The following is a 12155-nucleotide window of genomic DNA, read 5'->3' as shown; positions in this document are numbered from 1 at the left end:
CTCCCAGGGCACAAGGCTTGAAGGGGATTCAGCAAGAGCTATGGGTCAAGTGCCTTACCAGCAGGCTCAGTGTGGGCCCCACAAGCCCTAGCTATTATCATTATCACTAATATCATCATCTCTATAATTATTATTATTACTGCAATCAGCAGCCAGGTGTAAGCTTGCTTGGCAGGGGGAAGGAGGTGCTCAGCGCCCCCTCAGGGAACTATCTGCAGAGCTGGGGGGGACGGGGGACAGGACTCTGTGACTCCAACCCCTAGACAAGAGCCCCAGGAACAACAGCCCATGCATCTGCCCCAGGTGCGAATCGCACCAGGGCAAGGTTCATTTCATGGGGGGGCGACCGGGCAGCAGGAGGTGTGTGTGTGTGTGTGCTGAGTTAACCTTCTATACTGAATTCGTACCACCACCTTGTCCGAAGAGGCCTGATTTATTAAGAATGCTCAGGCTTCAAGGCAAGCCTGCTTCTTGATGGGAGGGAGGGAGAGAGGGTCTGGGCCTGGGCACTGTAGCTGGATCTGGTGAGGACCATGGTGGTTAACTAGGCAGTACACTTTATCATGCAGTGAGCAGCCACCACCCTCTTACAGCCAGAAGAGGAGACTGAGGTTCCGAGAGGCCTGACACCCAGCGAGAGGACCCATTAGACCACAGGTTCTATTTCCAAATCACACATTCTGCTGGACATCCAGGGACCAGGCAACCACACTGGGGGACAGGCATGACGTCTTGCCCCAAGGCCGAGCCCGCAAGAGGAGGCCCAGCAGCTGGATGTGGCCGCTTTCTCTGGCTGGTGAGTTCCCAGTAGACTTCCTTCACCCCCATGGGCACCGGATGGAGGAGGAACAAGCACTGGGCCCGAGACGACCCCCCTCAACCGCACACATCTTCCTGGGGAGTGTGCCCTCTGGGAAGGCACCCACTGGCACCCCCTGGACAGCGGGCAGCCTGGACCCCGGGCAGGCACTCGGGAGATGCACCTGGAAAAATGAACTAACCTCCCAGCGCCTGTCACTCGCCAAACCTTGGCTGGCTCATCTGACAAACGTCCACCTTGTGACGCACCGCCTCCCCCGGCCCCAGCTAATCAAGTTGAGACTTGAATCAAGATGGGGAGCAACTGCTGTGGACCAAATAGATGCCATCCCCCGACCCCCCATGCAAAACTGAGCACCCCTCCTAGGAATCCCCTTGCGACCCTCTACCCACCCTCATGTGAGAGATGAAAAACAGGCTCAGAGACACATACATCCCAAAACACAGCAAGTGACAAGATGGGGCAGCCCCCCAGCTCCCGGATTCCTGGCCAGCTGGCTTCTAGGGCCCCACACTCACATACTCGCCCCGCACACTCAACTCACGAACACCCTAGGGCCTGTGCGTTCCAGTGGGGACAAGGGATGAGAAACCATTCTGTGGGACTCAAGATGGGGCCAAAGGGGTCCCACACCTGCCCGGGCTCTGGGACCTGGGGCCTCAGGAGGGGCTGCCACCCTAAGGCTTCACACCCCTTCTCACCCTTCCCCCACACTTCAGACACACACTCCCAGCCATTCCCCTCCTCTCCCTGACGTCACACACGCCTGCTGGTGGGGGTGAGCCATCACCCTGCTGTCCTAGTGACGTCACCGGCAGTCTGGGGCTGATGTCACATTAGAGGTTCTCACTGATGTCACGCCTACAGGCCCACACGAACGACACACACACACACACACACACACACACACACACACACACACACTTCCTCCTGAAGCTAGCCTTGGGCCCCTGCTGGTACCTTCTTTTCTCCCCGTCCAGGAGCAGACAGCCCAGAGGTCACCATGCGCACACACGCCACGCACACAGCTCACTCGGGACAAGCACTTCCCAGCAGACTGTGTGTACGTGCACATCTCACAAACACGCGTGGGTGGGCCACCGGTTCCACTGATGGCCCACACACGGCATACGCCCCACAGGTGCTCCTAACTCAGGGTGGGGTGAGCTATGCACCCCCATACACGCCCAGGCCACCCCATCATGTGGCTCCCAGATGACACGTCCTCTGATCTGTCCGGCAGGGCCTGCGGTTCCCATCATAGTCCTCCAGGTGCTGCGAGCACCCCACCCCCCACTGCCTGCCCACCCGCCTCTCTCCTCCCACAGCCTGGCCTGCTGACAGCAACCACCGCCGCAGCCACCGGACATGGACACACACACACACACACACGCACACGCTACAGCCCAACACCTGTGTCTCCACAAGGCCCCCAGCAGGAGCAGTGCCCTCCAGAGGCAGGAGAGGCTGGGAGAGTGGTGCAGGGGCCACAGCCCAATGCTGCAGAAGGGACTCGAGCTGAGGGTCAGTGGATACTGAGGGTCAGTGGCCCTCTATCCTCTCCCTCCCCAGGCACACAGGACACAGTTTGGCCTGGCTGCCTCTGCTCCAGAGCACACGCACTCAGCATCTGTCCCCACAAAACATTCCAACACGGCCGGCCAGCCCTGGACTCGTGTGTGTGTGTGTGTGTGTGTGTGTGTGTGTGTGTGTGTGTGTAGAAGGGGTCTACCCTGCACGCAGCTCTGTGTGCATACACAGCATATACGTCCCTCCCCTCCCCACGTGCACACATCACCCACCAGCCAACACGCCCACCCCCCAGTTCCCCCCCCCTTCTCTCTGCCAGGCGCCTGAGCCGGAGCCCACACATGCAAACACACACGCGCGTGCACAGGGCGCGCCAGCAGCGGCCAGGGCTCGGCCAGAGCTGCAGTCCCTGCCGGCTTCCCTGGGAGTCTCCCTGCCTGGCCCAAACCCGCGCCGACCAGAAGTGACAATGCCTTCCAGGGGTCCCCAGCCCCCCTGGAGCCCCCACTGTTCAATCCTGCGGGGAAGGGGGCAAAGTCCCATCCTAACCTCCCCCAGCCGGCAGTCAGTGCCCAAGCACCAGTCACCCACCCCTCCCCTATCAGAAACGAAGACGAATTCCTTCACTGGCGGCGTCCCATGAAGGAGGGGGTAGGCGGGAGGCCCCCAATTTGCAAAGATTGGTGGGGGCGGGAGGCACGGCGTGGTGCTGAAGGGCACAAGCCTCTAACCGCCCGCCCCCTCCCCCCCAAAAAATCACCATTGCTTTTCCGTCCTCCGCATCCTCCCACCCCACCACCGCCGCCGCCCACCTCCCTTCCCCCAGCGTACGGTGGTCCCCCCGGGGCGGGGGGCGTCTCACAGGGATTCCCACACCCTGAAGCCTCAAGGGGGATGTCTTCCGCCTCCTCCACCCCACACTGGCGGGAGGCGGGCTCCCGCCCCCACCCCGCGGTCCCCGGAGGCCCCCACTCACCTCCGTGCCCGCCGGATCAAGGCCGAGCTGCCACCCGGCCGGGCTGCTGCGGGCCTGGCGCGAGCCGGGAGTGCGAGCGCGGCGCGTGTGCGCGGCGCCCTGCCGGCCGGGGCTCGCGCGTGTCGTGTGTCTGTGGCGTGGCCCGATGTGTGTCTGCGAGCGAGCGAGCGAGCGAGGGAGCGAGGGAGGGAAGGAGGGAGCGAGGGAAGGAAGGAGGGAGCAGGGAGCGCGCGCAGACACTGCCACCCCCGCCTCCCCCCGCCGCCTCGCTGCCCGGCCGGGCAGCCGCCGGCGGAGCGCGAGCCTGGCGTCCGGCGGTCCGTCCCTGCGCCCTGGCCAGGCCTTTCCGCAGCGGGTCTCCGCCGGCCCCGCTGTCCCCCTCCGGGTCCCCGGCCGCACGCACACCCTGCGGACACACCGCCGCGGGCGGGGGCCGCGCCTGGCTCGCCGCTGCAGTCGCAACGACCGGAGGGACGGCGACGGCCCCGCCCGGCCCTGTCGCCCCCGCCCAGCTCACCCCGCGGGTCTGGTCCCGCGGCGGCCGCCCGCGCGTCGCATTCAACAGCTGCAGGCAAACTTGCCACGGCCCGGGCCGCCTGGCTGCGCAGCGCCCTCCGGCGCCCGCCGGGAGGAGGGCACCCCACCCCTGGGCCCGGCCGGCCCTGGGGACCACCCCCTCATCCCACCGTCTGCGGCCCGCTCATTCGCAGACTTGTGACTAGGTGAAAGAAACAGCCCCGTTTCACAGGTCGGACAACTGAGGCTGGGTGTGAGGAGTGACCCCCTCCCTCAAGGCCACACAGACAGCAACGAACAAACGATGCCAGGCTCCCTGCCCTGCACCCGGTTCTTCCCACCCCTGGGCTAAGTCCAGGTGGAGCTCGTGAACATAGCTCATACCTTGCCACTTGTCCCCTCCGAAGCCAGCTACACACACACACACACACACCCCTGTGCCACCTGTCGATTGGGCACATATGCCCCTGGAATGAGCCTGCAGGAAGAAATTGGCACCTGCTCACCAGGGGCCTGCATTGCCAGCTGCTGCAGTCCCTGGGGCTGGGCCCACACAGCTCAGTCACTGTAAGGGGCTCAGGTTTGTCAGTGCCTACCCTAGGGTGCACAGAGCAGAGTCTTAAACCCGACTCCCAGGGGCATCTGGCCTTGGCCAGGGGTCCTGGAGACTCGCCAGAACTGGCTGAACCTTGGTGGTCATTAGGGGCTGGTCAGCCAAAGAAGGCTATGGGAACAGCCTGGGCAAAGGCACAGAGGTTTCATGCGTGGGTAGAGAAGCAGGGGTCCCAAGGAGGCAAGCATTGGGACAGACTACGCTTGCCCCCAGGCGTGACCAGTCCACTTCTGTCCTCCACCCGTGTACTCTAAGCTGCCTGGCACACTCCTATGCACCCTTCAAGGCCCCTTGCTGCAAACCCAAACGAGTCATTCCTGCATCTCTCCTCTCCATCCAAACGGAATCTTCCCGCCAGGATAGGGATGGTAGCAGTCATAGTCTGCCTTCCCGGCACAGAACTGGGCATGGAGCAGGGTCCCAGCCCCAAGCCCTTCATGAAAGAGCCCTGCCACCACCCCACCCCCACTCAGATCTCCCAGACTCAGCTCAGCTGTGGCACTCCGGCCCCTGCGCCCTCTGGCGGACCAGGCGCGAAGCTGCAGAGGACTCCCCAGTCTACCAGCTGGGTCTGGGCTCTCACAGGAAGACGTCCTCAGAGATGGCCACCACTTAGATCCTCCAAAGTTACTCTGGGCCCCCCCCGACACCGAGCAGTGATCCCAAGGGCGAGGGGGGCAGAGCCATCTACTCAGGTTCCTTTGTGTGGTTTTGTTTTCTGAGTCACCTGATAAGTGGCACCGCCACTCCCATGGCAGGAAAATAAGCACAGCCCAACATTGGGGCTCCCCCGCCCCGTCCCACTCCACCACCTCCCCACCTCCAGGTCTGGCAGGATTCACAATACAATGGGTGCGAGCACTGTAATGTGCTAGGATGCTCTCTCCAGTGGTTTTGCCCTGGTGACACCGGGGGTTAGATTTGGGGCTGCTAACCACAAGGCCAGTGGTTCAACTCCACCCCCAGCTGCTCTGCCGGAGAAAGATCTGGCAGTTGGCTTGCATAAAGATTGGAAGCACACAAGGGGTGGTTCTACTCTGTCCCTCAGGGTTGCTATGAGTCAGAATCCACTGACCTCGGTGGGCTGTAGATGGTGGGGGCCAAGGGAGTAGCTTGCTTCGCTTCTTAGCACAAAACTCCCCTCCCCTCTGGCCGTGTGACCGGGTTTTCCAGAGTCCGGTACTGTCCAGAGAGACCCTCTGTGGTATCTGCTCTGCCCAAAGCAGTAGCCACTAACCACGTGGGGCCACTGAGTGCTTGAAGGTATGGCTAATGAACCGAGGAAGTGGCCTTTGCATTTTTCATTCACTTCATCGTAAAGAGCCACATGGGACGAGCGGCTGCCTCAGTGGTCAGGACAGGAAGGGAACCGTAGTGGGTTAGTTTGATGGGCTGCCAGCCGCCAGGTCAGCAGTCGGGAACCACCAGCCTCTCCGAGGGAAAGATGAACCTTTCTAGCCCTGCCAAGAGCTGCAGGCTGGGAAACCCACAGGGGCGCTTCTGCCCCGTCCTAGAGGACTACTGTGAGTTGGAATGAACTCAATGGCAGTGGGGTATTGGTTTGTTTTGTTTGACATACACTCACACATACACACACACAGAGGCCCCTGGGCACCCTGGCCAGGCTGGAGGAGACTGCAATGGGGTCTCAGTGTGAGGCAGCAAGGTTGAGATAAGCAGGCAGAGCCATGTCCCCCCAGTAGCCTCTGTCCCGTGGCAGGCCTGGCCAGCTTGGACCTGGACAGATGCAACCGTCTCCATCACCTACCTGCTTAAACCCTGCACTAGCGCTCCAAGAGAAAGCATAGAAATTGCACTGTCATTGCGTGCTCTCCCACTACTCACACGGTAGAATTGTCCCTGTGCGTTTCTGAGACTGTCACTTTTTACGGCAGTAGAAAGCCTCTTCTTTCTCCCGAGGAGTGGCTGGGGGTTCCCAAATGGTAACCTTGTGGTTAGCAGCGCAACCTGGAACCACTCTGCCACCATGGCTCCACGCTAGCTCCCCAGAGTCAATAAACCCACCCACCCACCATGGAGTCCGCTTTCACTTCCAGCGCCCCTGGGCAGGATTTCCAAAGCTGTAATTCTGTTCAAGAGCACACAGCCTCATCTTTGTCCCTCAGAGCGGCGGGTGGGTTTAAACAGCCAGCCTTGTGGTTTGCAGTCCAATGCTCACCCAACAGCACCATCAGGGCTCCCTCCCACAGGCCATGCAGAGGCATAAATTCATCCCATATCAGATAATGACAGCTGCTGCCTGGGTGTTCACTCTGTACAAGAGTGTCGCCATCGATTGGTGATGTCTGCCTCAGGTGCAGGCACCCAGGAAGAATGGTGTACCCTCTCTGCTACAACTGGAAATCCATACTCCTTGTGGATAAGTCCCTGTAGTCAGCCCGTAAGTCCCCTCCCAGCACCCTCACAGATCACTCCACACATGCCCGGGTCCAAGCCACACCAGTGCCTACCTTTCCCACCCCATGACCCCCGCCCCTCCCAGCTTTGGGTCCCTCAGCCCGGACAGAGCCTGTCCTCTCAGCTCCTCCTGCGCCCATCACCTGTCTGTTTCCAGCCTCTCATCCGGTGCCGCTCAAAGAGCCCGCTGGGTGAAGCCTTCTCTGATCCATCCCCCAGGTCAGAGCGTGTCAAGTCCTCCCTCTGTATTCCGGAGCATTCTGTGGACAGCTCAGTGACAGAGGTTCCTGTTCATTCTCAGGCTCACCCCCCTCCTGCCCCTGACTTAGTCTTCCTTGGCTCGCTGCCGCTGGGAAAGCTGCTCTGGGGCCCGGTTGGTTCGGTGGCAGCATCTCACCTTGCATGCCGAGACCACTCCCTGTGCATGGCTACCCACTGTCAGTGCTTGGAGGCTGGTGTGTGGCTGTGATGGTGAACGGGTCTGGGCAGAGCTTCCACACGGAGGCAGGCTGAGAAGAAAGGACCGGTGGTCTCCTCCTGGGACTCAGCTGCTGACAACCCGGTAGACCCCCACGGGCCAGTCCACAGTCGACCGTGGGGCTGGCAGAGGGCCAGGCAGGTCTGCAGTCCACGGTGTCTCTGAGAGCTGAGGGGAGGGCAGCCAGCAGCTACCTGTCGATCCAGTCAGGGCTTGCTCAGAGCCAAGCACAGTGCAGGACTCTCTCCCACGTGATTCTCCGGAAGAAGCCCCGAGTGTGGATACTGGGGTTTAGTCTGGGCCCTGGCATCTAGTCCCTTCCTATCAGCTTCCCAGTCTCCTCTCTTCCCACCGATTGGGTGGAACTGTGAATCAAGGTGCATCCCCCTGCCCCTACCAACAACCCAAACTCGATGCTGTGGACTTCATGCCGACTCACAGTGACCCTCTAGGACAGAGCAAAGCGCCCCTGTGGGTTGCTGAGACTTTAACTCTGTACAGGAGTAGAAAGTCACATGTTTCTCCTGCAGAACGGCAGGTGGGTTTGAACTGTGTGCTTGGCAGCCCAGCACCACACTCCTATGTCACCAGGGGCCCTGCTCCCAGCTGGGCTAATTCAGCAGGAGGAGTAGAGAGCAGCCCAGAAACCATGGTGTCAGATGGCAAGGCTGCCCTGCTAGCAGGGCACCCTCTCTTAGGGATCCTCCCAGCCCCTGCCAGCCCACAGACGAGCTGACCAAATGTGGCTCCTGGACCAGGACCCCACCAGCACCTCAGAGGGACCTCTGAAGGGAAGTTGCATTCCTGACCCCAAATAAAACTGTGTGCTTGCCTCTGAAAGCCCTGAGTCACGGGCTGAGCACAGAGGACCGTGGAGCCATGCCCGACTGACAATGGGAAGAGGGGTGAGCTCCCTCTCCAGGGGGGAGAGAGCCCTTCTCTAGAGGTATGTGTGTTGCTGGGACGGGGTGGCAGGTCAGAGCCATGGAGGCATGGAGGTAGCCTGCTGGACTGTGAGCGTATGGTCAGTAGTAGTTGGAAACCATCTGTGACTCCAGAGGAGAAAGACAGGGCTGTCCACACCGGTAAACACATAGGGGTCTCGGAAGCCCATGGGGGTCGTCCCACCCTGGCCTATAGGGTCATTCTGAGTTGGGATCGACTCGATGGCAGCGAGTTTGGGGTTTGGTTTTACCGGTGGCAGGTCAAGGCCCTGGGGGTGAAGGGACTGACTCCTGAACACATCTTGACTGGGCGGGATACAGGGGTGCAGGGCCAGTCCTGTTGAAGCCCTGCGAACCGAAGGCAGGCGGTTGGCAGTAGCTCTGGGCAGGAAGGCAAGCCATCTGTGCCTACACAGAGGGCCACAGGAGTGCCCCTCTGGGACAGACAAGAACTGCCCTGCCCTGCTCCGCCCCCAGGGGTCTCCAAGACTAGGCTATTGGAAGAAGAGGAAGCCACATCCTTCTCCCACTGAGTGGCCAGGGGATTCGAACCAGCAAGCTTTAGGTTAGCAGCCAGCCCAGGCTTCCTTCACACAGGATCACAGACGGGGTACCCTACGGGGCAGCGTCTTGCTCTTGCTCTCATCAGAACAGGCCTGGGGCACCCTGCAATGATGAGGACTTGAAGCTGGGGGTGGGTGGAGGAGACTGAGGAGAGAGAGAAGAGACAGCAGATCCGTAGAGGTAAGAGGGAGCGGGTCCCCGAGACGTGGCTGAGAAGGGATTCAAAGGGGGTTTAAGTTATTTTGCTGGGGGAAAGGGGAAGGGCGTTGTGTTCCTAAAGGATCCCTGAGTTGGGCTGCATAACCACAAAGTTGGCAGTTCGAAACCACCAGCTGCTCAGGAGGAGAAAGATGAGGCTTTCGATTCCCATAAAGACTGGCAGTCTCAGAATCCCCTAGGGCAGTGGTTCTCAAGCTCCCTAACTCCGTGGCCCTTTCATACAGTTCCTCATGGTGTGGTCATGACCCCCCCTCCCCAATCATAACATTATTTTCATTGCTACTTCATCACTGTCATTTTGCTACTGTTATGAATCAGGCGACCCCTGTGAAAAGGGTCGTTCGACCCCTAAAAAGGTCTCGACCCACAGGTTGAGAACTGCTCCCCTAAGGGCAGTTCTACCCTGTGGGGGGTAGGGTAGGGGGTGGGGGGTGAGGGGTCGCTCTGAGTTAGCATTGATTGATGGCTGCTTGTTTGTTAATTGGGTATAAGAACTCCTGGCCCTACTTCACGTTTTCCTCCCCTGCTCGCCTTCAGAAAGTTCCACACGTCTATAAGATGATTCTTGTCCGTGTCTGCGGGTCAGGCACTTGGGAGTCGCTTAGCGGGCTGCTTGTGGCTGGAACTCTGGAAGGAGAACACACGGCAAGACGTCAGCCTGCTTCTCTGACGGGCGGAGGGATCTGCTGCCGAGCAGCGTGTGCGCGTGGCTGGCTGCTGGGGGGCCGGCTGCTGGGGTGCCTCTGCTCCCAGCCGTGGTCGCTCTCCCCATAGGACCGCTTGCGTGTCCGGGCGACACAGCATCCGCTTCGCCCGGAATGAGACAGACCCAGGGGGAAGGCGCAGGTCTTCTATGGGCTCCCCTAAGCACACGCACCCGTCGTATCTGCAGTGCCCTGTGGGTGCCACCAATCTGCCCCTTTTGTCGGAGGAGACTGTGCGAGGGTGTGACCGCTAGACACGGGGGTCAGAGAGCTTGCGGTCCATCAATTATGGCAGCGGAGAAAGCTGAGCAAGCTCTTCATTGCACATCCCCGGCAATATCAGAACTAGGGAAGGGGGGAGGGGGAGCTGGGGTCCCAGCGTGCCATTCCCCTGGCCCCCTGGATTCTGAGAGGCTGAGCAATCATAGCCTCTGAGATCAGGCAGCCCCAGGCTGGCGGGGCCTAAAGAGTGTGTGCCCAGGGCCAGCTGAAGATGCACCCACCGGTGGCCAAGCACATGACCTAGTGGAGAGGCCATCCAAACGGGTCACATGCCCCCCAGCCCACCAACTGGCCTCTGCAGAGACCTGGCTTGTGCCTGGGGCAGGGAAAAGGTGAGGGTCCCCTGGTGAAACATGGATTCTTCCACTAGCGTGTGAGGCCATGGAGACCCAGCTCGGTGCCCTCAGGGTCCAGTCGCTTGCCAAGCACAAGTGCCCAATGGTTCAAGGGTCAGACAATGGGAGGGCAGTCCTGCAGGGTATTGAGGCAGACAAGTCTTCCCCACTTCCTGAACTAGATAGCTCCTCTGAGCAGCCCCCCACACACACACACACCAGCTTGAGGGCAATGAGGGGGGTGGTTTTACATATGTCTGACTTACCCTGACCACTAGCCAGAGGTATCCCAGCCAAGCACTTCTGGGGCATCTGCCTTTCTGTGGGGCACAGAATTCCGGCCCCACCCCCTCCAGTTCTATGGGGCCTCAGTCAGGGCCACAGTGCTACAGCTGGGGGATGGGGTAACGGAGTGGCATCCCAGCAGCTCAGTGGTCATGAGGTCAGCAGGCAGCCAGATTATTAAACCATCTATCTGCTCTGCCCAGAGGAGGCTGGGGGGGGGGGGAGCGGGGGACGGAGAGGGGCTCTTGTCTCCTGCGTGGGTTGAGAACTGGGGCAAGCAGGAGGCCCCTGGGAGCTGAAGGTCACCGGCCTGGCCGCCAGGCTGGTCACCGCTGACCCACAGCCAGCTAGCTCTGAGGTTCTGGAGAGCTGCTGACTGGCCTGTTTCCCCCAGCTCCCTCCCTCCCTGCTCAAAAACCACTCAGGGAAGTGGTGCCTACTTCTCCTCCCCACCCCCCACTCCCCTGGTACCCAGAGCACTCTTCGACCTGGGCTATCCCTCCTACAGGTATGGAAACAGGTCAGGAGCAGGGTGGGCACACCCCCATTCAGGCCTGATGCCAACAGCTTTCTGTGAATGGAAGTCTCATTATACCATGACAACGACCTCCCAGGTGTTTGCTTATGGATCTGGCTCAGAGATGACAAGGAACCTGGCCAAGGCCACGCAGTGAGGACGAGCTAACCAAGGCTGCCGCCGAAGGGCTGTGGGCCTTCATGCCATATGGTCTTCACTTCCACAGAGCTGGCCTTGGCTTCCCCCAAGTCCAGAGCTCGGAGGGTCCTTGGTGAGCGGTGGGTTGGGGTTAGTTCTGGGGGTTGTTGCCCCACAGGACCACTAACTGGGGCTTCTAAGATCAGGAATACTGTCTGCCCGCTCCGAGGGCGAGTGTGCATCCCGGGCCCGGCCAGGCCTGCTCTTGCTGACGGCTCAGGGTAGACCCTCGCTCGGCTGTCTTCCGCGCTCCTGGTGGGCCCACACGGACCTTGGGCTCACAGTCACGTGGTAGCTCTCTTCTATTTGACCGAGACCACTCAGATCGCGCTAGCTCACTGGCATCCAGGCGATGACTTCCCAGTCAAGGTGACCTTGCAGGACAGGGTAGACTGCTCCCCCCAACCCCCGCACCGTGGGTTTCTGAGATTGTGGTTCTTAACGGGAGTAGAAAGCCTTGTCTCTGTCCCATGGAGCAGCTGGTGGTTTCGAACTGCTGGCCCTGAGGATCACAGTCCAACTCCTATCCACTACGCTGCCACCAGGGCTCCTCAGATTGGAGTAGGGCCCATCCTCCTCCAGGAAGACCCAATGGCAGTCTAACTGATGGCATCTTCAAAGACCCTCTCTCCAAACAAGACCTCGCCCTCAATTTTGAGGGTGCACCCTTCAGCCCAGGACAGGGGCTGACAGCCCGTGGGTTCCCAAGGTTCTGTGGAGACCAGCAGGCGTGTATGGTCGTGATCAGTCCCCTCA

The sequence above is a fragment of the Tenrec ecaudatus genome, chromosome 6, assembly GCF_050624435.1.
Source record: "Tenrec ecaudatus isolate mTenEca1 chromosome 6, mTenEca1.hap1, whole genome shotgun sequence".
Taxonomy (NCBI): domain Eukaryota; kingdom Metazoa; phylum Chordata; class Mammalia; order Afrosoricida; family Tenrecidae; genus Tenrec; species Tenrec ecaudatus.
The sequence above is the reverse complement of the archived record's forward strand: the minus strand, read 5'-3'. Positions refer to the sequence as shown.